Below are 26,321 nucleotides of genomic sequence, written 5' to 3'. Positions count from 1 at the left end.
TTATCTTATTTAGTTTTTATTTTATATACACGAAAATGAACCGAACCGTGACCTCTAAGCCGAGGTACGTACCAAACCGACATTTTTGTGTACCGTTACACCCCTAGTGTCTACATTTTCACTGAGTAATACTTAACAATCTTTAACATGCATCTTTACCTACTGAACCTCCCCATCCCTCTAACCCAAGGGTTGGCAACCCAAAACGTTGAAAGAGCCACATTGGACCAAAAATACCAAAAACAAATCTGTCTGGAGCCGCAAAAAATGAAAAGCCGTATATAAGTCTTATAATGAAGGCAACACATGACGTAAGTGTCTATATTAGCTATAATAGCCTACTATCATATGACTATGTGTCACAGGCTGAAGCAAATCTTTGTTGATAGAAATGCTGAAATGTAATATTTATTCTACACATTTTTACAACAATAGAAGCCATTAGTAAATCAAAGGCTATTAAGAAGGTGAGATAACTCCTGAAAATTACTGGCTTTAAATGGCCAAAGGTATAGATGTGTGTGTCCAAGTTAAAGGAAATGGTGGGCTGTCTTCTTTTAATATTATTACAATCTTAGGCAAGCTAGGTAATGTTTGCTGTGGTCTGGAACAACATGGCACACAAACAACTATCAGAAATGCAGCCAATATTACATACAGATAATGTGACACGAGAGATGCAAATATAAATTAAATACACAGAGGATAAAAGTAAAGGATATTAAAATTTTTTAAATATACCTACAAATGAGGCATAATGATGCAATATGTACATACATCTAGCCCAGGGGTCGGCAACCCGCGGCTCCGGAGCCGCATGCGGCTCCTTGACCACTCTGATGCGGCTCAGCTACATACATGCCGACCCCCCCGATTTTCCCAGGAGATTTATGGATCTCAGTGTCTCTCATAGATTACTCCCAGGGAAAAACTAATCCTATTTACACTCTTACTTACTAAATAAAGGGCGTGCCCTAATTGCACTGCAGCAATTGTCCTCTATAGCATTTACATACAGCGTGCCAGTCCAGCCACATGATGCATGTTGTCATTACTTGCACACAGGAGACAGCAAAGCATACTTACTCATCAGCCACACAGCTTACACTGACGGTAGCCGTATCAAACAACTTTAACATTGTTACGTTACAAATATGCGCCACACTGTGAACCCACACCAAAAAAGAATGAAAAACACATTTCTGGAGAACATCCCACCGTAACACAACATAAACACAACAGAACCATTACCCAGAATCCCATGCAGCCCTAACTCTTCCGGTCTACATTATACACCCCCGCTACCACCAAATCCCCCCACACATCAACCCCCCCCCCCCCCCCCCTCTCCGTGCGTTGGTTGAGCGGAAGAGTTAGGGCTGCATGGGATTCTGGGTATTGGTACCGTCAGTGTAAGATGTGTGGCTGCTGAGTTAGTAGCCTTGCTGTCTCTTACGTGAGCCAGCTAGAACAGCATTCCACTTGTGGTCGAGCAGGTACACTGTCAGGGCAGACTGTAGAGGGCGCCAAATGTAGTGTCATCACGCTCTGATATTCGGGAGTCTCCCGGGAAAAATTAGAGGGTTGGCAAGTATGACGCTATCAAGCGGCTATCAAGCGACATTCATTCAAAACTCGCGGGCTGCACTAACATCAAATTTCCACATTACAGTTCGTGCCGGTGCGTGTGTCTGAGACCCCTGGTTAACAAAGCACAAAGCATGTAAGCTTTGTATGCGGTGATTTTCATTTTAAATTTTAAATTTTTTTTTGTGGCTCCCATTACTTTCTATAATTTGTGAAACTTGCCAAAATGGCTCTTTGAGTGGTAAAGGTTGCCGACCCCTGATCTAGCCTAAATAGCAGTGACGTGCAGTCAGGGGAGGCAAGTGAGGCGGGACCTCACGTGCCATCATGGAAAGAAAAAAAATGTAAAAAGAAAAAAAAAGAATTAAATTGTTATATGTATCCAGTGATTATACTATAAAGTTATTTTCCATTTAACTTAACCAGTTTTAGATTATTTTTATTCAAAATCGCTGAATTTTCACATTTGCCGTTCAAATACTGAGAACAGACATGCGGTGAGTCACCAGCCAGTTGAGCCTCGCCATGGATTGCGCAATGACCTGCTGGCCTGCTGTGCAGTGAGACCGTATTGCTATATGAATTATATTATACATTTCCATAGTTTAGTTAGCTGAGGTATATAATGTACAGTGTATTTTGTCAACAACTGTATGTGTGTAAAGTATTTCTTGTGCTGAGCAATCATAAAACGCCTGCGAAGACGCACTGGCTGAGGCTCGCAGTAATCCCGCCTCCTGGTGGTAGAGGGCGCTAGTGCTCCCAGAGATCATTCATGCGACTACTCGGCTGCAGAATAAGTGACAACAAGCAGCAACATTTAGCGATCGTTTATTTTTTCCTCTCGCCTGGACGTTTAACATGGAGGATTACATATCTAAAATAAAACAGGAGGTAATTAAAGGAAGATCTCCATCGAGACAGAGAGACTTTTAAAACTGAAGAAAGATAAGGAAAACTTCTATAAACAAATTATCGATGCTTTTGTTCAGAAGGAGTGGCGCATGGACTTCATTTATAAGTAAAGGTAAGACCATAATAACGTTTTTTTAATTAAATGTGCTTTTTTGTGTGCTACAGTTTGTATGTGTAAAGTTAAAGTTAAGTTAAAGTACCAATGATTGTCAAACACACTAGGTGTGGTGAAATTTGTCCTCTGCATTTGACCCATCCCCTTGTTCACCCCCTGGGAGGTGAGGGGAGCAGTGGGCAGCAGCGGCGCCGCGCCCGGGAATCATTTTTGGTGATTTAACCCCCAATTCCAAACCTTGATGCTGAGTGCCAAGCAGGGAAGAATGCTGGTATGAGCTTTAACATAACCTGTTAACTGCTGCCAATCAAATAGTGAATAAGATACTCTTTAGGGTTTATATGTTTGTAAATCTGACTGTGATGAAGTCAGTGCCTCACCAGCCATGAACCTCACCGCACGTCACTGCTAAATAGTATGTTAGCATTGATTAGCTTGCAGTCCTGCACTGACCAGATTGGCACTCCAACAAATCAATAACATCAACAAAGCGCACCTTTGTGCATTCACGCACGGTATTAAACGTTTGGTGGAGTAAATGAGACAAAGAAGGAGTGGAAGATTTTACATGTAAGCAAACTGTTGCATCACTGTCCGACTATGGTGAGTTCAAAAAACGCCAAAATTACTAGGACAAAAGGATGTTCACCAAATACTCTCATCAGTGAAGCATAAACACAAACATATTAAACAGTGGGCTTTCTAATAATTGGGAAGGTTTGTGTCCTGTTTGTCCTAATACAAAAAACATACTAAAACAAAAACATTTATTTTTCCCCCCGTCTTTTTCCATTTTCAATCCTTTTTTAAAAATGCTCCAGGGATTCAATAGGGCGGCATTAAAGAGGCGCATGCAGCTCGAGAGCCGCGGGTTGCCGACCCCCGCTTTAACCTCTTTACATCTTTTTTTTATTTCTTTATTTATCGTATCTTCATCTTCTTCATTGTACAGCTGTTTCTTTCATGTTTCCATGTGCGTTTGTCGTTAACTTTCCTTTGTCATAGCTGTTCTCCTCTTTGCCCTTAGCCCAACAGCATGTGGTCATCATTTGTTGGCCTAAGACACACAAGATAGGCGCGATAAGCAACAAAGATTAGTCCACTTACTTCCCAACTTGAACTCCAGTTGAACTAATGACAACTTGAAGATGGTTGTTGTTGTGGTTTTGTTGGTGTGACTTTTAACGTTAATACCTTGCCCCTGGTCTTTGCTCTTGTTTCTTCACACCACATCATGTCGTTGCAACACAACTCATATTTTTTGCTTTGCTTAGTAGTTACAATGCAGTCATTCACTGTAAATAGTAGTTGCTTTCAAAAAAATCAGTCTCTTTAGCAGTACTAGAATAAGCATCGCATTGAGAGTGTTGACAAGCATCTGGAATTACCCTCTCAGAACCATATGTTGCATCTCTGTCCTTTTCTGATGGCCCATCTGACGAGTTAAAAGTTTGATAATCGTGACTCATATGTGTGAACCTACTTCACTGTGTTTGCCATCCTTGACCCCTAGATGTTATGATTGACCCGAGCACCACAGCAAGAAGCAAACCATCTGCTGCTGATGTCATACTGAAACATCTTCCAATGGTATTTATTGGAAGCTGTGTAATCCATCTGAAATTAGATTTTAGAAATGGAGCTTTGTTTAGGATCCGATGGTTATTAAATAGCGTAATCTAAAAAGTTACTGCAGTGTTTACATCACCAAAATAACAGAAGGCTAAATAAAAAGTAAAATGTATTACACTAGCCGAGTGGTTCTCAATAAAAAATGTTTACACACTCTCCTTGGGTTGTAATATTATAGAGAACCTGATAATATGAATTTGTTTGTGGAGAAAGACACTAGTGCTGAAAGTCACCTCTGCCTGTTTGAGTTTAAGTTTGAGTTTATTTCGAACATGCATGCGTTCAACATGTTACATCACAATTTCCAGTTTCTCTATTCAACATGTTCGAAAAGGAGTAGGAGGAAGCAGAGCTTATTTAATCCTACCTCTTTTCCTTTACTTAACAGTTGCTAAAGCTTTTGTTCACTTCCTGTTCTCAATTTATTCACAATATACTCCATAAGTAATCACAATAAAAATAAATAAATAATACTCGGTGAAGTAAGTTACATTTATTACACCTCATTGCGTCCCCCTGAAGTCCTGCCATAGCCCAACAAAAGCTGTGATCCGTAGACGTTGTAAGGTAGTGAGAGGTAGTGAGACAAGCCAAAAACAGAAGCTTGACTTACTGCATTTTGATTACTAATAATGGGAATTGTGCTGAATAATTCAGCTTACAATATTCTTGCTTATTTTTAAGCGGTTAAGGCGGAAGTTAGTTCTGGTCAAGGTTGGTCATGGTTGGTTGAGCTGTTCCTGAGATGGGATTTAAATGTAGTTTAAAGGGGGGACAGAGCCTTCTCTGTTGCGGGCCCCAAACTCTGGAACGATCTCCCACTCCATGTGAGACAGGCCTCTTCTTAGGCTATTTTTAAGACCCTTCTTAAAACCCATTTTTATTTACTGACTTTTAACCCAGCATGAGACTTTAAACTGTTTTTAACTTTTAACTTTTTAACTGTTTTTAACTTTTAACTGCCTTTTATCTAACAAATTGTTCTTAGGGTAATTTTGTATTTGCTTTTTTAATGTGTATTTTACTTCTGTTTTAAATTTTATTTTTTAGTCTGTCCTTTGCCTTTATTTCTTTGTGGTGTACAGCCCTTTGTTTTTCAACTGTGGTTGTTTTTAAAGGGCTTTATAAATAAAGTTGGTATGGAATGGTATGGTATGGTTTTGAAATGTTAAATATTACTGTTAGAGATGTCCGATAATGGCTTTTTTGCCGATATCCGATATTCCGATATTGTCCAACTCTTAATTACTGATTCCGATATCAACCGATACCGATATATACAGTCGTGGAATTAACACATTATTATGCCTAATTTTGTTGTGATGCCCCGCTGGATGCATTAAACAATGTAACAAGGTTTTCCAAAATAAATCAACTCAAGTTATGGAAAAAAATGCCAACATGGCACTGCCATATTTATTATTGAAGTCACAAAGTGCATTATTTTTTTTAACCTGAAAACAGCAGCTTGGAATTTGGGACATGCTCTCCCTTAGAGAGCATGAGAAGGTTGAGGTGGGAGGGGTTGGGGAGGTAGCGGGGGTGTATATTGTAGCGTCCCGGAAGAGTTAGTGCTGCAAGGAGTTCTGGGTATTTGTTCTGTTGTGTTTATGTTGTGTTACGGTGCGGATGTTCCCCCGAAATGTGTTTGTCATTCTTGTTTGGTGTGGGTTCACAGTGTGGCGCATATTTGTAACAGTGTGACCTGTATGACTGTTGACCAAGTATGCTTGCATTCACTTGTGTGTGAATAGCCGAAGATATTATGTGATTGAACGCAAAGGCAGTGCCTTTAAGGTTTATTGGCGCTCTGTACTTCTCCCTGCGTCCGTGTACACAGCGGCGTTTTAAAAAGTCATACATTTTACTTTTTGAAACCGATACCGATCATTTTGAAACCGATACCGATAATTTCCGATATTACATTTTAAAGCATTTATCGGCCGATAATATCGGCAGTCCGATATTATCGGACATCCCTAATTACTGTGCAAAAATTGTAGCATCGTAATTTATATTGTGGTAATTTTAGTTAAGGGTCTTGTTCTTACTGCCAGCAGCTTCTGCATCACTGGTTTCCAACAGGTAGCTCGCCACCCTGAACAGAATCGTGGACCGAATCACGGAATTGACCAATAAAATCGTAATCTACTGTTAAATGCGGAATATCACAGAAATTGACATACAGCAAATGATACTGAAATGATGTGATTGTGAGGAGAAGAAACAATTGTCTGGGGAAATTATGTGTCCGGGACCGCTCATTCGTCCCCAAAACACTCCTGCCCCCTCTTTGAACTAAACTATGTCGAAAACGGCCACTTGAAACACTGACTAAGTCTGCGAACAAACTACGAAGCCAATGCTTGGCAGGGCAACCCAGACTCCTGCAACACATCTAATCTGTTTGTGTTGTTGTGGACAAGAGTACAGATGCCAGGTCATTAAACATAACTTTATAGGCACTAGCACCCTTCAAAACAGCAGCACACGTCCAGCCATCACAATAATAATGCTGTGCACAACATCCGGTCTGACTGCGCTAACAAAATAAAGGTTTAAAAAAAACAAAAACTAAAATAAGCACGTTTTACTTGAAGTTCTCATAGGTACATTTACATTACAAAATTATTATGCTTTGACTTAAAATACTGTTCAAAATTGTTCAAAGATGGATTGCACCAATGAACAAAATTATTATTGCATTTTAGTACTTTTGATTTATCACACAAAAAGCACACACTCTATGGTGATAAAATAACTGTAAAAGGTAACAAATTTAACAATTAAAAATGAATCAGTACTATCATATCTGCTGCCAGTTATACTTGTGAAGTGTGCATCCTCTTTGGAGGCAGAAAAACATTCCCCAGATTATAACGTAATTATAATGTATTTCTGACCCAGCAGTTTTATTAGCATCATTTCAAATTTAATCAAAAGAAAGTGAAGGTCAAAACAGTTTTATTCACGTCTGAAGTGAGCATTATTGTGGTGCAATAGTTTATCTAATCTCTGCAAACACATACATTCCATATCAGCCATATCTTGAAATAGAAAACTGCTTCAGGTTTTTTTAAGTATGACTGTGTATTGGTGCATGAAAGTATACAGCTGCTTGAAGGGATTTTGTTAAACAGCAGCCAACACCCAACCCTGTTTTGTGAATATGATGAAATCTTCTGAAAGCTACTATTTCCATGTTCTATCAGTCATGGCAGTAGACATTAGGGTTGGGAATCGAGTATCGAGTATCGATTGGAACCGGGACTAACTTTCCGATTCTCCCGGAATCGTTCAAAAGTTTAAATTTCGATTCCTATTTTCGATACCCAGTCCACCGACCGGAAAAAAAAAAAAAAAAAAAAAAAATGTCCGCCGAACCGGAAGAAGAAGCCGCTGAGCACCAACGAAGAAGCGCCCACCGCCGGAAGTGTTAGCATAGCCGAGCGAGTCAGTCGAGCTCAAGCATGGATAGCGGGCGTCGGCGGTCGAAAGTGTGGCTTTACTTTACAAAAAAAAAATGAAATAACCGCGAAATAACAGAGCTCCATGTCCATCAAGAAACGAGTGGAGAGAGAGCTGCAGATGTACCAGGACGTTCCACCGATACTTATGTCTGACGACCCTGCTGCATGGTGGTGGTCCGGTGGAACCAACAAAAGACTTATCCTTTGCTGTCAGATCGCGCTTTCTCCTATTTATGCGTTCAAGCTTCTTCCACACCCAGCGAACGTGTATTTTCCACAGCAGGAGACACTATCTGTCCAGAACGCTCACGCATCCTGCCTGACAAGGCGGATATGGTCATTTTCCTAAACAAGAACTGTCTCTGATTTTATACTGTACCTGCTGCTAATCTGGACTGGGTTTTGCAAGTTGTTTCTTATTGTTTATTTGCTTTTCTGCACCAGGTTAGCCCATCAGTGGGAGCACGGTAACATTTTTAAGTACCTGCAGCATCATACACTTGTGTGTGTAAATGTGTTTTCATGAGGTTTTCAAAAATAAAGCGCTCTTGAGGAAAGTGTACCCCTGGGAAAATGTATTCATAATTTATAATATTTATATTCAAGTTCATAGATTTGATATTTATATTCTAGTTGAAAACAGCCCTGTGAGGAATTTATAGTAAAGTTCATAAAAAGTTAATAGAATTAAAATTGATGGAGAATGTCAGACTATTTCATTCAGAAAGACTGTAGGTTAGCTAGCTCATTTAAAATATCCTAAACTTTTTTTTGACCCTGCCTCTCAAAAGAATCGGAATCGAGAATCGTCAGAAATCGGAATCGAAACAAAGGATTGGAATCGGAATCGTTCGAATTCAAACGATACCCAACCCTAGTAGACATACTATTATAATATTTTCAATACAGTGCAGACCCACCTTTATGCCTTTTTTTGTAGTGCAGAAAGAAGAATGGAATAATGAATAACACATATGTTTTCATTTTGTTCGTGCTTTACCTACTGTAGTGTAAAACACAAGTGGAAAACTGGATACGTACTCTGAGGTTAAACACCATACAGCCTAGGATGCTGGTTCAACTCTGATTTGTTTGAATTTTGAAACAATTAAGCTGTGAAATCTTAAAGCCTGTATTAAAGGGGTCATATTATGAAAAACAAACTTATCTTACTTAATTCATTTAACACATTCGCCTCATTCCAAACGAGCCATTTGGAATTTGAGGCGATTGTGACATATTTTGCCATAGTTACGTCAACATATATCTCCATACATGGTAGATGTTTAACCAAAGAGATTTGTGCGACTGCCATTTTTATTCAGTTGTATTCCAAAGTTTTAATCAAAAAGTTCCTTATTTTTCTTTATCCTCTTGTTGTGGGGCAGACTTGCTCATACATGCACATGCATCCTATAATCCTCCTTTTACTATAACTCAGCGTATAGTTCTAGCTTATATCTGTAAGTAGACATCGATATGGAAGCGCTAAAAACTACCACATGGCTGACGGGGTGGAGACACCGTCACAAAACGCCGCATTTTGAAGAGACAGTCGGAAAGCGGCTTGAGGATCGTCTTTCGAACAAAATCCATGCAAACTTTTGAGCATTGCACCACAAATACATGTTATGTAGACGACAAGGAAGTGTTTTAAATGTAGAAAAAAACTCTAATATGACCCCTTAAACTGAATAGGCAGTGTTTTGGTACTGAGGTATTTTGGAATGTTTATTTATCATAAAGTGTCAAAATAGGTTTACTGTAAATTGGCAAATGAGGAAGAATTGAGGCCCCCCTTGTGTAAATTCAAATTTACCGGTAATTAGATTCAAGTTAGCAGCAGAAAGAGAGGAAAGACATTAGGAAATCCCATTATGAAGTGTGTCTTTTAGGACACTTGATGTCGAGCAGTATTAGAATAGAAATTGTATGGTTGTCAAACCTAATTTTAGAAGGATTAACAACTCTTACTGCATGTTTGGAGAGGAGTGTAACACTAACCTTAAAGAAGAAGACTATTTTTTTTTACTATGTAATTTGGATTCCTTTTGATTGCCCTATTGGGTTTTTTGCAATCTCAGCTACTGCTTCTCTTCCAATATTCCAGATACTCAAATTTTGACATGTGATATGTATCAGCTTTCTACTTCTGCACAGTAAGTCAACAAACACATCCTCACGCACACTGCATGCACCTACAGTAACTTGCAGTGAATAGAAGACTGGAGAGCCACCTGGTTCCTGTACGTTTCACAGAGCTTTACTTTTAGGGCGAGCCTCGCTACTTAGTTAAACAAAAGGGCCTCCGCGTTGGTCCTCTAGATAAACACACTTTCCTGAGAAAACACGGACACGGTTATACTTTAACCTGCACAGGAGGCCACAGCTACATCCTACCGGACAGTTAAGGTCAGACCCAAAGTAAGAATCATGCGCTGCACGTGAAACCACGCTGGTGTGTGTAACAATGGCGCCTTTGACATTCATACCCCCCACTCCCTAGTCCACAGTACAGTCAGAGCACTGTCTCTCCATGGCTTGGGTGTCACTCCCCATCTCTGTTGTGCTCCTCTAGAGCTGACCATCTGGCTTCTAGACTGTGAACGCAGCAGCACAGAGGAGCTAGTCATAGAAAATTGGTCCAAGCATTCCCTATGTGAGCAGATTTAATTAATTTTCTGTTCCTCTGATTTATTGGAGTGGGATATTTTTTACATATACCTTGCCAGCTCTGTAAACACATACATCTGTTACTGTAAATGCCCAAGCATACAGATATAAATCCTAGAATACTATATTAAAGATAAAGAATCCTTATCTCTGCGGTCGATGATGAACATAAATGACTGAGCAGCTATCTGACAGAGTAGTTATGCGTTGCTGCCACCTCCCCCAGGCTCAGCAGCAGTCGTGTAAACAGACAGCACTCCAGAGGAATGCTGGACTCTGTGACCTCGCTCCCCGAGTGCTGTTACAGTCACTGAGTTCAGCCAAAACAGCCCGCCCCATGCAGCGCCTCACCGAAGCTCCACCCTGCCCTGCCGCAGCTTGAGGCCCTTCAGGGTGGAAAAAAAACACCTCTTTCACCCAACACCGGCAGCTTCACATACACACATGTACAGTAATACATATAGTGCAAAAGTGCTGCTTTGTGTCAGAACACTAACTTATAGCTTCAACTGTTTTACCATGTGCATTATTTAGAAGATTAAGTAAAGTAGTTCTGTTTGTATATTGTCTTGTCTGGTAAATAGTAAAATAACTAGTATTAAAAGGAGGGAAAAATCCAGATGTGTGCAATGTTTATTAGACCCCCCTTCTAGTATTACTACAGCATTCAGGCCAAATGGTTCATATTTCCAAAGTTTACTGTAAATCTTTGCAAAACTGTTCCATATTTGTAACATCGAATCTGTATCTTTAAAGTACCAGCAGAATGGAAAAACTATTTGACTTTATCTGCTTAATTGTGTTTTACTGTATTCATAAAACCACTTTCAATTGAATTTACAATCTGTAAAGTATGTGAAAATACAGTCGAAACATCACAGAATCACCACAATTTCAGACAGCCAATTTGAATATTCTGCTCCAAATATCTTCAGCAATTTCTGTAAATTTGAGGTCAGATGACGTCAGGATGGAAATGCTTCTTCACTCTGACCATATCATCAGATCAGTCATACTGGAAATATACAAAAATTGTCTATCATTCACAATCCTTATGTAAGACAAGAACACGTATGCTTGGCTTTTTTAATGCATTTGAATCGTAAAAATAAATAGCTAACAATTGAGTCAGCAGATCGAGGGTCTTCAAATTCGCCCATAAGACCCTCTAAAAAACACCCCAAAACCACCAACAATATTCCATTTACATGTCATGACCTGAATATTAACCAAATTTGAGTGATATTGTTATTATGAGCGCTAACGCAAACGGCCTATTTTAGCGGTGCATTGATAGCAGTGAGCTAATGCTACTCGCTGCTATCAATGACACACTGAGCCGGCAGCTGCTTCTGCTTTGTCTAAAACTTGGTAAAAGTTAATTCTAGAGTATAATTCCTGCATCTCTCACCTGGTAGTAGAAAGGTTAGTTTGTATGTTTAGCACCTTGCGATGCTTCTGATGTTATAGTTTTTCAATAAATCTGCATCCGTTTAGCACTCGGCTTCTAAAACTTATCGCTGACCCACCTTGTATTCTGGCTCAAAAATATAAGGTTCTGGATTATATTTTCTCCCCCAAAAATTGTTGGCTCCCACAAAGTTTGCATGATTAGCATTGTTGTTGATGGGGTAGGGATCTCTGGTTTCTAACTCTATTTCACGGATCACGTTACTGCATTGGCCATTATCTCTCAAAATGGCTCGGGTATCTCCGTGAGATGAATACTATTTTGATCATATCTATTTACTCGCAAACTTTGTTAGTCTTTTAGTGTCATAAATAAGATGATAATAGCTTCAATATAGAGGCAACTTGTTTTCCCATGTTACTGCTACTTTAATGCACAGCCCTCTTCAGTGCAATTTAATTTATGTTTGGGCGTTCGCTGTTCAACCATCCAAAATGTTACACTATTCTTATTTTGCATTGTGACTCTCTTCATCGTCACCTTGCTAGCAGATGCCTGAAGGTCTTGTTCTGTAATTGACATTGGTATTTGAAGCTGTACTTGAACTCCCTGCACCTTTGGTCAAAGCGCTAAGAATCCTGTACATGCAGTGGAATTTTGCGGGGTCAAATATGCATACCTTAAGGAATTAAGGCTTTATCGTTTGAACTTGATTTTTTTTTTTTTTTTTGTCCAGCTACCCAGGCAAATCATAATATTTATGTTGATGCACATATTTGCTGTACATATTTACTTCACAAAAGAGAAGTGTGGGATACTTTTCTTGTTGCCTTATTTGTATTTGAATGTATTGAATTGATTTATATTATTATTTTGCGCAACCGGAGCGGAGCAGGAGGGGATAGAAAAAAGAAAGACAGTGGGGTAAATTGCGGGGACAAGAGGGGGATAAGACGGAGACAACAACAGTAACTCACACAACAATTACAATAACAATAACAACCACAACAACAACATAACAGCATCAGCAAGTATGATATGTAAAAATATGTTACAAAAAGTGATAGCAAAGAAGCAGTAAGTGAAGTAAATATTAATAACACAGAAATGACAATGAACATTATTGCACTACAAATGGAGCAATATAAATACCAATAGAAATAGTGCTATTGATTATGAATAATAACAATAATTACCTCTATTATCTACAATACAATTGTTTCAAATGCAACGATACATATATGTAATGATAACTTTAATTAAAAAAGATATCAGATAAATGTAGGGGAAGAAAGAGAAGCAAACTGTATTAACCTTGTAGATTGTTATAGTAACATTCGGTTAAGCTTTGTCAGTGTGCCGTGTGTTATCCAGTTTCCCCTAGGGGAACAACAATAATATATGTTTGATCAATCGTGATTATATGCATGAGTGTTTGTATGCTTTTGTGCTTGTATATGTACAGTATGTGTATATGTATGTTTGTACAGTGAATTTGATTTCATAAAACCATAAGTTATAACACTTTTTTTTATTTTTATATATTTTTATTTTAAAAAGGCTTTTATTTATTCTTATGTTTTTTTTGTCTTTTTATAAAATTGTTACCATCACATTTTAAGCAGTTGGTTGCCTTTCATGTGTCTTTTGAACCATACTGTATAATGTATCATAAAATAGGATTTTATTTTCCATAGAATACTATTTCAATTCAATTATACAGGTAATTATTAAAATTTTTATCCAAATTGGGCCTCATTTTTTATTCAAAAAGTAATTTAACATGGTTTAGTGTATATGCACTAGGTCTGGTGAAACTTGCTACCAACAGTGTCAGAAAAAACACAGACACTGCCCTCTGCTGGATGTGAAATATGGGAAGAATAATGGGTTAAAATGGATGATCTGGGTACCACGACACTTTACAGAGGCACACCAAATACTGATTCAGTGTACAACTCATTGTCATATACTCAAATCGTTTTCTTTTTGCAATCACACACACATCTTGTTAATGTGTGAGTAAATGAAGTTATTAGATTTAAAGCCTTTTCTAAACATTGCACCCTATTACCCCTCATGAATAACCCAAGTGGTTGTTATCTGCAGTAATTTCACAATAAGCCAGACATAGGTGCTGATCAAAATCACTTTTTTTGCGCCTCATCAAGCTACCCTCGGGAGGCCTCACACGTGTCTACTTTGCTCTTGTGCACAATTGCACACGCATGCAAATACACAGACAACAATCACAGTTAGTTGTTGTCTGAGGAAATGAGGAGCTGTCTGGTGCCATAGCAACCAAAGCAGACATCCCACCCTTCCAGAGCAAGGGCGATTAAAAAAATCCCACCAGTGACAAATAAAGAAGACCATTTTGATTCTATAAGCAAAAAATGAATGAAATCAATCATCCGTCCATTTATCCGTCTTAACTATTGTTCTATCCTGTTTGTGTATCTGGGGCTATGTCTGGTAATGTGTCACATTTAGGGTAAATGAGGAAGCAAAAGTGTTTGAGTGCAACAATTGCGATAAAGAAATTGGAACAAATGCTGGAAACAAAAGCATGGGTTGTACAATGGGAGAGGCCAGTCTGATGGTTAAAGGTTGGAACAGAATTAGTCAACAAGAAGAAAACTCTTTGGGGAATGTCAGAAAACACTGCAGCAGTCCGCAGTTGTCTGCCTTTCAACTCCAAGACTGCTGATTGAACTTCAATATCAGATACTAAAACAATTATTCAGGTCCATATAGCAAGTTATGCAACACTTAGACCTCAATCTGCTAACAACCTCTTTGATTACAAATAATCATATCAGTGCTGCGCAATATAGTGCACTAAGTAATACACCAGTGAGCCAGAGTTTTAATTTTGACATATTTGTATTTTATAGCTTATAACTCTGATGTATCTCTCCTGTATAGGTGGCTGTGTGAACCTCTGCAGCGGCTAGACGGCAGCATGTGTCCACACTGGTAAGTTCAGACTTTACAAAGCATCACACTTCCTGGGCTGTCCTGCAGGTGGAAATCACTCACACACATACTGCATCATCATCAACAGCGTCCCTTAGAAAAAGGATTCCTCTGCTATTTCACATTTCACTCCAGCGTTTTGTATGATTCAACACTTATTTTTACCGCATTGAGAAGAGGTCCATAGATTGTGTTTAGTCTTTATGTGTTGTTGCTATTTTTATTCAGTGTGTGACAGTAGACCCCTTGAAGTGGCTTACAGCAATGGCCTGACCCACATATTTTTACCCCAGTGTCATTGTAAGGTCTATGTGTGATCCTGGCATGCTTTGCTAATACTGCTGAGCCTTAATGTGCAGCTTGGAACTTGAGAGTGTTTAGTCTGCGATTGCTAAAATAGAATTTGACTTGCATGTTAGGTTGAAGTGAACTGACTGTATCTCTTGTCCTGCCATGTGTTGAGTGAATATAACAACAACATGTTAATACTAATGACCAACATTGTTAAAAGTCAGACCATATTTGATCTTTTTTGAAATCCCTATTTGATTACTTAAGTTGTGCAGCTTCTACAAACTCTGCACAGGTGGTAAAAATCCCCCAGCTATCCTTACTGAGGCCCCTCTGTGAATGAAAATATGTCAAAGGGAATAACGAGCATCTGTTTGCTCCACTGTCCTCGTAGTGAGGCTAGCATACTGTTACCTTGGGTGGCCCTGAGTGTCGCCTCCTCCTCCTCCTACTCTTCTTCTATACGAAATCAGCCCCACCTGATGCACACATCTGCATGCCCGCTCATCCACACTAAAACTGCCTAGAGGTGGGGAGCTGGCAGGGGTGGAGTGGAGGAGGAGCAGTAGCCAATAACACTCCGTACCCTGACAGCACTGAAGTTACTTGACTCACATATTCAGCCAATCACAGCTCACTGCAGCAAAGACAGCAGCAGTTGTATAGAAAGAAAGAAAGAAAGAAAGAAAGGAAGGGGAAAACCTAGCAGAATGGAAAACGAAAGGCGTATTTACTGTAAGAATGTGAAAGCTGTACTTAATTAATTTAAATGTCGCTACACTTTGAATATGGCCAAACAAAACAAATGCAATATATTATATTGTAAAAAGGCTTAGGAACCTTCAAAACTTGGGGGAGTACGAGCATGCATCAACAAGAGCATGTAGGGGTTCCAAATCTACGTGTGTGCATATTTGCAGCACACCTCGATTCCGACACATCATCACGACTCAATTCTCTCAATGTTGTCTTTTTTTGGTACAAGTGCGTTTTATTTAAATGTGTTCTTTTCCTCCTGGATACTTGCGGGTATTGACGTCAAACAAGAACATTTAAAGAAAGCTTGGAAATAGTTTATATGACTTGCTCTGATTACAATTGTAATGTCATGTGACGGGGAAATACTCACTGTTCACACCTTAATGTTGAATTACCTTATTATGTTCTGGACTAATAGGATATTCATATAAATGAAACATATTTCAATTGGGTATGCTGGAAAGATTAAAATTAAACATTTGTTTTGGTGGGAGGGATTAAGTTAATTAGTTTTTAACACGTTTGTAAGCACCGTGGGGCATTTTTTTAAGCATTATTTTATAAACATAGTGAGTCATACCGTGACTGTTTTTCACAGTCTTTAGTTTCTTATAACCATATTCATATGAAAAAAAGCCTTCTTCATTAAATATGAAATAATGTCAATGTTAAAGTTACTTTAACAATTGTAAAGATTATTAATAGCTTATTTTATTCTGCGTATAAGAGCAGAAGCATGTCGGATGGACAGTAGTGGATGGAATTCATATGGAGGGTGCGCCTAGTGAATGTTTACTTATAGCCTTTCAGGAATGTGACTGAATTGTCTTATTTTCCATCTAAACCCACAAAATATTAAAAAAAAATTGGATGCTTATTTAATTTTAGTGAGGTTGATTTTGCATGTGCTAATTTGAAAGCATTTGTTGCAGATGTAGTTGCATAGGGAAGATATGCAACAGTTTTACAATTTTATCGTTCTCTCCCACCCACCCACCCACCCAATTAATTTTTTTATATATGACAAAAAAATGTTGTAGCTGAGTGTGTGTGTGTGTAAGTGTGTTTGTGTGTGTGTGTGCATGTGTGTGTGTGTGTGTGTGTGGCCAATGATGTAAATCAAGCTGGGTGGTGTGATTAAATGGCACATATGTTGAATGCCCTCATTGCAAGCGAAAGTGCAACCGAGTCAGATAAACACAGACACAAGAGTAGAGGAAGCCAGAATGGTGTCTACATGCCCTGTAGTGCTATAATAGTGAAAACACACAGACACACACACACACGGGGTAACTCGATTCCTAATATTGGGGATGTTTTCTTTGTCATGGCTTAACACTGTTTCGAATCATGTCTCAGGTAGTATAGGCAAGACAAATTGAGGAAATGTCTCTGATTTATTGATCCTGGTGGAAAAAACAACAATTTGTCAAAGACTGACACGCTGTTTTGATTTATACAGCTGAACTACTGACCTTTTAAAAATAACCTCGAAGATAACTCCTAATTGACTAAGCACGCATATATAAATACATACAGTATATCTACATTTCTCTTAATTTCCAAAACACCGTAAAATTTAGCGTATTTAGTGTGATTTTACAGAAAACTACAGAAAATATATATATATTTTTTGTAGTTTGTACAAGGCATGGGAGAATGTCATGTGGTCTGTTAAGACCAAAATGTAGTTGTTTGGCATCAACTATTCTCCACGTGTTTGAAGGTGGAGAAATGCTGAATATGACCCAACAACTAACAGCACAACTGTCAAACATGGAGGTGGAATTATTCGGCTTCTAATAAAATCTCTCCTGAGCTGTGTGCAACCCTGGTGACTATAAGAAACATCTGACTTCTGTGCTTATCAACAACGGTTTCTCTGCTAAGTACTAAGCCATGTTTTTTTAATTGGGATCAAATACAAGAAGGAGCTGAGCAGGAAGGCAAAGCTCTCAATTTACCGGTCGATCTATGTTCCCATCCTCACCTATGGTCATGAGCTTTGGGTTAGGACCGAAAGGACAAGATCACTGGTACAAGCGGCCGCAATGAGCTTCCTCCGCCGGGTGGCGGGACTCTCCCTTAGAGATAGGGTGAGAAGCGCTGTCATCCGGGAGCAGCTCAAAGTAAAGCCGCGAGAGGAGCCAGATGAGGTGGTTCGGGCATCTGGTCAGGATGCCACCCGAATGCCTCCCTAGGGAGGTGTTTCGGGCATGTCCGACCGGTAGGAGGCCACGGGGAAGACCCAGGACACGTTGGGAAGACTATGTCTCCTGGCTGGCCTGCGAACGCCTCGGGATCCCCCGGGAGGAGCTGGACGAAATGGCTGGGGAGAGGGAAGTCTGGGCTTCCCTGCTTAGGCTGCTGCCACCGCGACCCGACCTTGGATAAGCGGAAGAAGATGGATGGATGGATGGACTTTTATTTAATGTTTTTTTTCAAAAATTTTGGGGTCCCAGAATTCCTGATAGTGCCCCTGCTTTTAAGAAAATGACAATGTAGTATAACAAAAACTTGCACTTTGAAGTAATGTATAACATTGCAGGCATGAGCTTTTAACTTTAAAACTTGTTTCCACAAACAAAACCTAAAATAAAAAATAGGCCTGGGCGATATAGCGCCCCCCCCAAAAAAAAATTTATTTACGTTTTTTTCAGATTTTTTCCCTTACTTTTTAAAGAAACCATTTAATACAAATGACAGAGATCATTGAAAACACATTTTTCTTTTATTTGATCAAAAACTATAAGTTTGAAATGACACTGCATCTTACTCTTAGCAAATGCTTACTTGAATATTGTTGTTCTTTTTAGAGTAGGTATATATTTGTACTTTTTATGGAATCATTTTCAAAGAACTAAATTAAAAGATTCCTTTGGGAAGCAGTACTTCTGTCTGTAATACAGTACTTGTGTTAACAAAGATGAAGCATTGCACATTGCATGCAAATAAATAATACTCTCCAATGTTGAGATTAATAATGGGAAAACTTAAAACTGCTGTCGTGAATAAAATACTTCTGAAAATAAAAATGTAGTATATGCATGCAAATAAATAATGAAGTAAAACATTGAGAAGACTATATACTAGTTTAAGTAAGTGGATAAAGGCAGGCTTTGTCATTCACACATCTTGATGGTGTGTAAAGCGACTGCTTTAGTCATTGCTCTGTGCATTGTGCTTCTTCGTCATTAATCATAGTATCATCATACATTCCTGGTGTAAATGATTCCATCACAGTAAGATGCATTTTAACCGGAGTGTGTATGTTGTTGCCGTCTTTTTCGGCTTGTAGATTTGCATTGCCCGCAATCTACCGGAGTCTTTGGTTTCAGATGCTGGAATAAGTTTGTGCTGCTGCCATTTTCAAACAAATTTTGCACCGTTACCAAAGTACAGACAAGACTTTTCTTGTCTTTGGAATAAACGTCTCGCTCTCGTTAGCGTTAGCATAAGCCATGTTTTGAATCTCCGCTAAGGAAGTAAGAGTGCGGGCGAGAGCTACGACAGGTCATGAGGGCAAAAAATATGCTGGAGCAAGAAGAGAAACATTTTTTTGATTTTATCGACAAAATCAATGTATCGTGCAGGCCTAATTAAAAAATATAAAAGTTGAAATAAAGAAAATATAAATAAATATGTGTTTTGATGAGCTTCATGGAGTCTTTTGCATTTCTCAGCTGTCAAGTGTATCACTGATTGTCATACCTCTGGGCTGCTGCGGTGGCATCTTGCTGCTTGGGGAAGCCGTGTTTGTTAGCTCTCAGTTTGTCGTTTGCGTAAAGCATTTAATGTGCAGTTACAATATTTTCTGCACGGCCAGACAGATATGCTTCTGGCTATTTAATAAACCCCCAAAAACGTCAAACTACGTTCTGCCCGCAAGACAAATTTTCTCTAAACAAGACATATTGTCACGTTTAATCTCACAATCCTGATAATTGTATATTATTAGATTACCGGTAATTGTTTTCTTGTTCTGCTCTAAAGAAGCATCTAATCGTCGTTCTGCTGTTCTTCATTGGAGATCTCAGAAGGGGAATTGTGTGAAATTAATAGAAATACTTAAAATAATATATTATATCAAGTCAAAAACATCGAAAAACATTGGCTTGCTCAATCGAAAGTACATTCATGCACCTGTTAAAGACAGTTAATGCGATTGCTCCCCCTGCAAGCTGATGAATGATAGTCTGTGAGCCTGGCTGGTGTTTTTGGACTATCAGTGTGTAAAACCAGGCCAGCAGACCCAACTTGCCCTGGCCGGCGAGGCTCTCTGTTGGATGGGGTGAACAAGGGCGAAAGTGTTGGTTGCCATGGCAACAACAGTGCAGCAGGATTCCTGGAGTACAATGGCTTTTTGCTTGTGTGGTAGCTCATTTAATACAATATTAAAATGTGTTTTATCTGAAGGATGTTTTTATGCAACCATTATTCCAAAACCAAGATTACAGACGATTGTTGTTAGTGCAATTAGAGTTGAACCTTGTGGGCTTTAGGCGTAAATTGAACATTGTTTGTACAGTAAGAAGGGGATTCATACGGCACTATTCGTTGTGGTTTACCTGACACATGAAACGCAACGAATTTGGGGCTGCACTACCCACTTCAGCTGCCAGATGGCAGTAGAGTGTTGAATATCTTAAAATGTGTTTTGTAGCAATTCCAACTTTGACCGCAGCGGCAGCTGTATATTGACTGGCACTTTCCATTATTTTTAGCAGAGTGCAAGGCAAAATTATAAACCTTCCCTCTTCCTCTCGCACAAGATCCACCCAGGAATGGGGTCACATGAATCCCTTCACCACTGTAAATGAATTTACCACCAAGGCTAGCGCAGAAATGAAAATCAACGTACAAAGGAGCCATTGAACTGTGAGGTGTGTTAAAGTTATACTCAATGACTATACAGAAATACTTAAGAGTAGCGCTTATCCTTCAAAAAACATTGAGTAATGTAGTGAAGAGGTTTATTTGGCCTACTGGTAATACATTTATATTAACAAGATTTGTCTATTAAAGCCTGAATAATACAATTGTTTGTACCTGACAAGTTTCGCCTACCTTGCTTCTGCAGCATTCATCAGAGATGTCATGTTATATTTTTGTGACGTCGAGGTAGCGGGATGGCAGTGTCCCCCGTCTTTCAGAACGCCAGTGAAGCCACACATCAAGCTTTGCCAAATCTTAGTACACCCTAGGAAGATTGGAACTGGGGGAGATAATCGATTTTTAGATGCATTGCAATTCGGACATAGAGGATTATAAAATTAATTAGTAAGTGTAAATAATTGTTAATCAATTTATTCATTGTACATAAAGTCATGCATGCAGTTCTAAAATGTGGCTGACTACAGTGAGCCACCTCACTAAGTGATCGGACCAGCTCCTTTATTTTAGGGCACTTATGTTCCAGTTTTGCACACATTTCCAATAATTTAATAAATGTGATGGGAATTAATTTAACTTTTTCTTATTAAAAATGCGCTGCAATTACAAGTGATAAACGCTTATTTTGTGAAACGAAAATAAATGTAAAACTGCATCAATAAATTGAAGATGCATCAATAATAAATTTTTAATCGAATTGTAGCTACTGAATTGTAATCAAATCTTCTTTCTTCTTCTTTACCAATGATTGTCATTAGGTGCCCAAAGATTCCTACCTCAACTAAGATCAGATCTCTCCTGAGAAACAGTTTGATGTAATATATGAGATCCCTGGACTAACCTGCAATAAAACATACATCGGGAAGACAGGCGGACAGTTCAGCACACGAAAAAAGGAACACCAGAAAGAATGTGAAAAGAAAACAGGTGGAACGCTCACCTGTAAAATAAGAACGAAAGCAATGCAGAAAAAAATTAAATCAGCCATTTCAGACCACTGCAAGAAAGATAACCCTTGCGGCCAAGGTCAACAGAATGGCAAACAACAAGTTAAGTTTAAGTTTAAGTTTCAAGTTTATTCACAATACCATAGAACAAATACAATAGTACTGAATATAATTTAAGGATGTTGGTAAGTGAAAGGGCCCCCCAAATAAGCTAGAAGAAGCTTTTGGCAGTGGGTCCAGAGGACAGTATATACATAGAATGCGGAAACATGGTGGCAAGCACAAAAAACGCTAAATGATAAACACAAAATAATAGTACTAAAGCAAGCATACACATACATACATACATTCAACCATGCAAAACCCAACAGTAGTCTACCCCACATGAGGCATTAGAAATAGGTGGTTAATAGGTAAGATTTCAGTTTCTTTTTGAATTTGGAGAAAGAATACAGCATCCTGAGGCTCTCATCAAGCCGGTTCCAAATCTTTGGTCCCCTGCATACAACACTTCGAGCAGTACAAGCCAGTAGACGATGTTTACCTGATATCAGATCTAAGTTACGAGTGTTGTGGGCATGCTGGGGATGATAGATAGGAACCAAGCTACAGAGCCTAAGATTCAGCCTGTGGATGACTTGATAGGTCAGACAAGCATTGTGATAAATATTGAACTCTGTCAGTCTTAAGAGATGATAATTATGGAAAAGATGTCGAGTGGGGGCATTAAACTTGGACCATGACAGGGCCCGTATGATTTTCTTTTGCCTGGATTCTAATTTGTGAAGGTAGCTAGGGAAGGTGTTACACCAGATGACATTACAGTAGTTTAGATGTGGTTCAAAGAGAGTTTTATATAGAGTAAGTAGAGCATAAAGAGGAAGATAATGACGAAGGTGAAAGAACAGGCCAACATATTTGGATAATTTGTTTAACAGATGGCTAATGTGACATTTGAAATTGAGGTATTCGTCAATGATGACCCCCAGGAATTTTGTGGAGTTCACTCTCTGTATTTCCTGTCCATTGATGTTGATATGGCAGTGCTCAGTATTTGTCTGATTTTTATTAGAATTAAATAAAATAACATGTGTTTTATTAACATTAAGTGAGAGCTTATTGCATTTAAACCAGGAATCCACTTTCAAAAGCTCTGGATTGACAGTTACTTGTAGATCGAGTAGGCTACTGTGTGAGGGAAACAAATTTGTATTGTCAGCAAAAATTATTTTATGAAAAGTTTCGGAGGAGTTTATGAAATCATTTATGTATATGATGAAAAGGAGAGGCCCCAAGATGGATCCCTGCGGAACCCCATAATTGATGGTCATACAGGGTGAATTGTGATCATTGATGCATACACATTGTTGCCTTCCTTATAGGTAAGAACGGAACCATTCGAGAGGTACCCCTCTGACACCATAGTGGTATAGCTTATACAATAAGATCTCAAAGTCTATTGTGTCAAAGGCCTTGGACAGATCCAAAAAAATGCCAATACCGCATTCTCCTTCTTCAATACAGTCATTGACTCTTTCCAAGAGGTCGAGTATAGCCATACAGGTGGTGCTTTTTTTTACGAAAACCATATTGAGAGGGGACAAGGATATCTCGTTTTTCTAGAAAGCCATTCAGTCGGTTATAGTCCACTTTCTCAAATATTTTTGAAAATGTTGGTAAAATTGAAATTGGCCTATAATTGTTCATATCTTTTTTATCACCTGATTTAAAAATAGGGATTACTTTTGCCACTTTGGACATTTTGGGTACAATGCCGGCACTAAGTGACAGATTTATACAGTGACAAAGAGGATTTGTGATCACATTTGCTATGGCTTTCAAGATTTTGCTACATATCCCGTCCACTCCAGCTGTATGTGATGACTTCAGGCCCATAATGATCGTATTAAGATGATTGATGTCGGTTGGCTGCATGAAAAAAGAGCTAGAGTAGCTGCCTGATAGAAATTCTTTAAAGGAACACCCTGGGGGTTGACTTATTTTACTAGATAGATTTTCCCCAATAGAAGCAAAAAAAGTACAAAAGTTTGTATTAAAACTATTGGCAAGATCAGCCCTATTGGACCCTGTATCCGGAACAACAGGGGCCTTATGTCAAGTTCCATCGGTGGATCAAAGAGGCGGTTGAAACGAGGCCGGCTCTACATAAGAGCAAGAAGTAAATGTTATTTCAAAACTTTTAAAGTTTAGGAAGTACATTTCAATATATACACAAAAACGTATATATTACAAGTTGACAAAATTATTGGCAGTAGCGGAGAAATCCGCAAAAAAAAGGAAACGATACAATAGTATCTCATCTCTGTCTCTTCGTCCGCTGTGTCATGCTATGCGAGTCTGCATACACACGGACACACACACCCCTCTACTCGGCCCTCAGTAAACCAATGTCGACAAATAAAAACGACACAAAAATGTTGTCAGAAACGAAATCCTATCATATTTAATTTTGTTTTGTAGATGGGTGCGACGAGTTCAGAATATATTCATTCACAGTTCTTTAATAGTGTACATATGAGATAGGGTGGGGATTAGCTACGAAGGTGTGCCAATCAGATGCTTTTTCTTTTGAGATGAGGAAGTTGAATTTCTCACTGGCGGCGCCAAAACAATAACGTATGGATTTAACGTGTTCCACATCGTATTGTGTACATCTAAGGGAAAGTGAAGCAGACACATTTTATTTTTGACACTATATGATGCTATCAGCAAGCAAGTCATCGGGACATCTTTAACTTACAGTTATGTAGATATGTGTATTTGCTATTTCCGGGTCTCCTGCGTTCATGAACAAATTATGGTGAAGGCATGTATCGTAACTCCGTTTCACAACACACATGCATATCTGCTTTGCCAGAGGTGTAGCGTAAAAAATAGTTTTGAAGTTGAAACTTTGAGGCATGATGCAGCTATCATGATGATGAACTAGTTTGAGGAGAATGTTTTTGTGTTATTCATAAGAGTACTGTACCTTTCTGTTAATATTGACTATTGTGTGTGAAGTCCTATTTAAGGTTAAACAAAATGTAATAATTATGCTATCCATTTATTAAGATAAATGTTGGGATGGGTGATAAAATGTGGATGAAGGATACTTTATTTTGTTTTTTAGTCCCCCCACAATCCCCTCTGAGGGATTGCCACCTTAAGATCTATACCAGTAGGAGTAGTAGAAGGAGCTTAGTCTTCAGGTGGTACACCCAAGTTTTACAGGTGTAAAGTTCAACCCACTTCTCCAGGTTGGAGTTGGACACATAGCTAACAACTAAATTTAATGAAGAAAACAATGTATTAGCACAGCATGTACACATTATGCCCCTTTCACATTTCTGACTGCCCCCTCTATATGTCTGTCTAGAACCGGCCCTGGGTTGAAATCAGTAAGCGGGCCCCAAAACATTGTAAACCAGGATGAAAGAGCTTACCAACTCTTCCACACCTAGGACTCAGTCTGGCAGGGCCTTTCCTGGCTGTCCGACAAACCATCAGACAGCAAAGTGCGGCCACTGCCATCCCACTACCTCAGGTGGGATGGTACAACCCATATAACTCATCACAGACAACGTCATAACAACATCACGTGATACCTCTGATGAAGGCTGCAGAGGCAAGGTAGCCGAAACTTGTCAGGTACAAACAATTTTACTATTCAGGCTTTTACAGATGAACCTTGTTTATATAAACTTGGGAGTAATGGTTCCACTTACTATCGAATGTTGGTGCCATTCTTACTTGTTGAGTTGAAATGGCGGTCATTGAAACATTTATTTCATGACAAGTTGCGAAGGCTTATTGGCACTTGTTTGTTTCGATACACTCATTGGTCTCATTCTTTCGTTCTAATTAGTGGCACCGCTTAGACGCAGCTCATTGGCTGGCTTACTCTGCCTCCATGGCAAACATTTGTAACAGTCTGGTAATGCTTGTGTAATAGTTGGCATTTTCCAAACCGGAGTCATTTGTAAGTTGTTTACTAGAATGTCTAGGTGACGCAATTGCTGGAGAGCGTTGTCCAAAATGAAAAGGAGTAGCTTGTTGAGGAAGAAATGAGTGACCGCAGACTGTAGATGCTGCAAAGGCCTAGTGTCTATGACATCATCCACAGGTTTGTGAAAGGAGATTTTCCAACCTAGCTCTGTCTTTTCCAATTCACATTTTTGGAAAGGTCTGCCTGCTACTTTTACCAACATTAAAAATTTTGATGGGCCATGAAGAATATATGTCAAATAAACACATTATGAAGCAACAGAACCATAGTGTTATATTTTAAATTTTAGTTCCAATTTGTTTCATGTTCCGCATGAAATAAGTCATACCACTATATTCAAGAGCATAAGGCTGCATGAGAAGGTGTTACATTTTGATGTGTCCTTACCTGTTTTCGAGAAACCAAGGTTTTAAGACAGGTCTGTCACGATCTGTCCTCACATGCTTTGTTTTCTTGACAGTTGTGCCAACACTACTCAGCAAGTTTTAAATTGTCACTAAGCTGTCATTGATGAATAAATGTTGCTTTGAGATTTACATTTTTGACATCATTGCAAGGCTATGGCAGAGTGACTTACAAATACCAAATAGCTGATTTGCCTGCCCATAGGTTTGGGTAAACATAGGCTTGGGCTGATAAA

At 38.9% G+C, this 26,321-nt stretch overlaps 1 long non-coding RNA gene across 3 annotated transcripts in view; it reads left to right on the top strand.

Moving 5' to 3' along the window:
- Positions 1–26,321, top strand: part of LOC133649697 (uncharacterized) — an 89,945-nt gene that overhangs the window by 15,974 nt on the left and 47,650 nt on the right. For all 3 annotated transcript variants that reach the window (XR_009826122.1, XR_009826120.1, XR_009826121.1), the window contains exon 5: positions 14,732–14,782. This is a non-coding gene — a long non-coding RNA (uncharacterized LOC133649697). The remainder of the gene's footprint in view (positions 1–14,731; positions 14,783–26,321) is intronic.

The sequence above is a fragment of the Entelurus aequoreus genome, linkage group LG05 (genome assembly GCF_033978785.1).
Source record: "Entelurus aequoreus isolate RoL-2023_Sb linkage group LG05, RoL_Eaeq_v1.1, whole genome shotgun sequence".
In the NCBI taxonomy this organism is placed as follows: domain Eukaryota; kingdom Metazoa; phylum Chordata; class Actinopteri; order Syngnathiformes; family Syngnathidae; genus Entelurus; species Entelurus aequoreus.
This window is presented reverse-complemented; position numbering and strand designations above follow the sequence as displayed.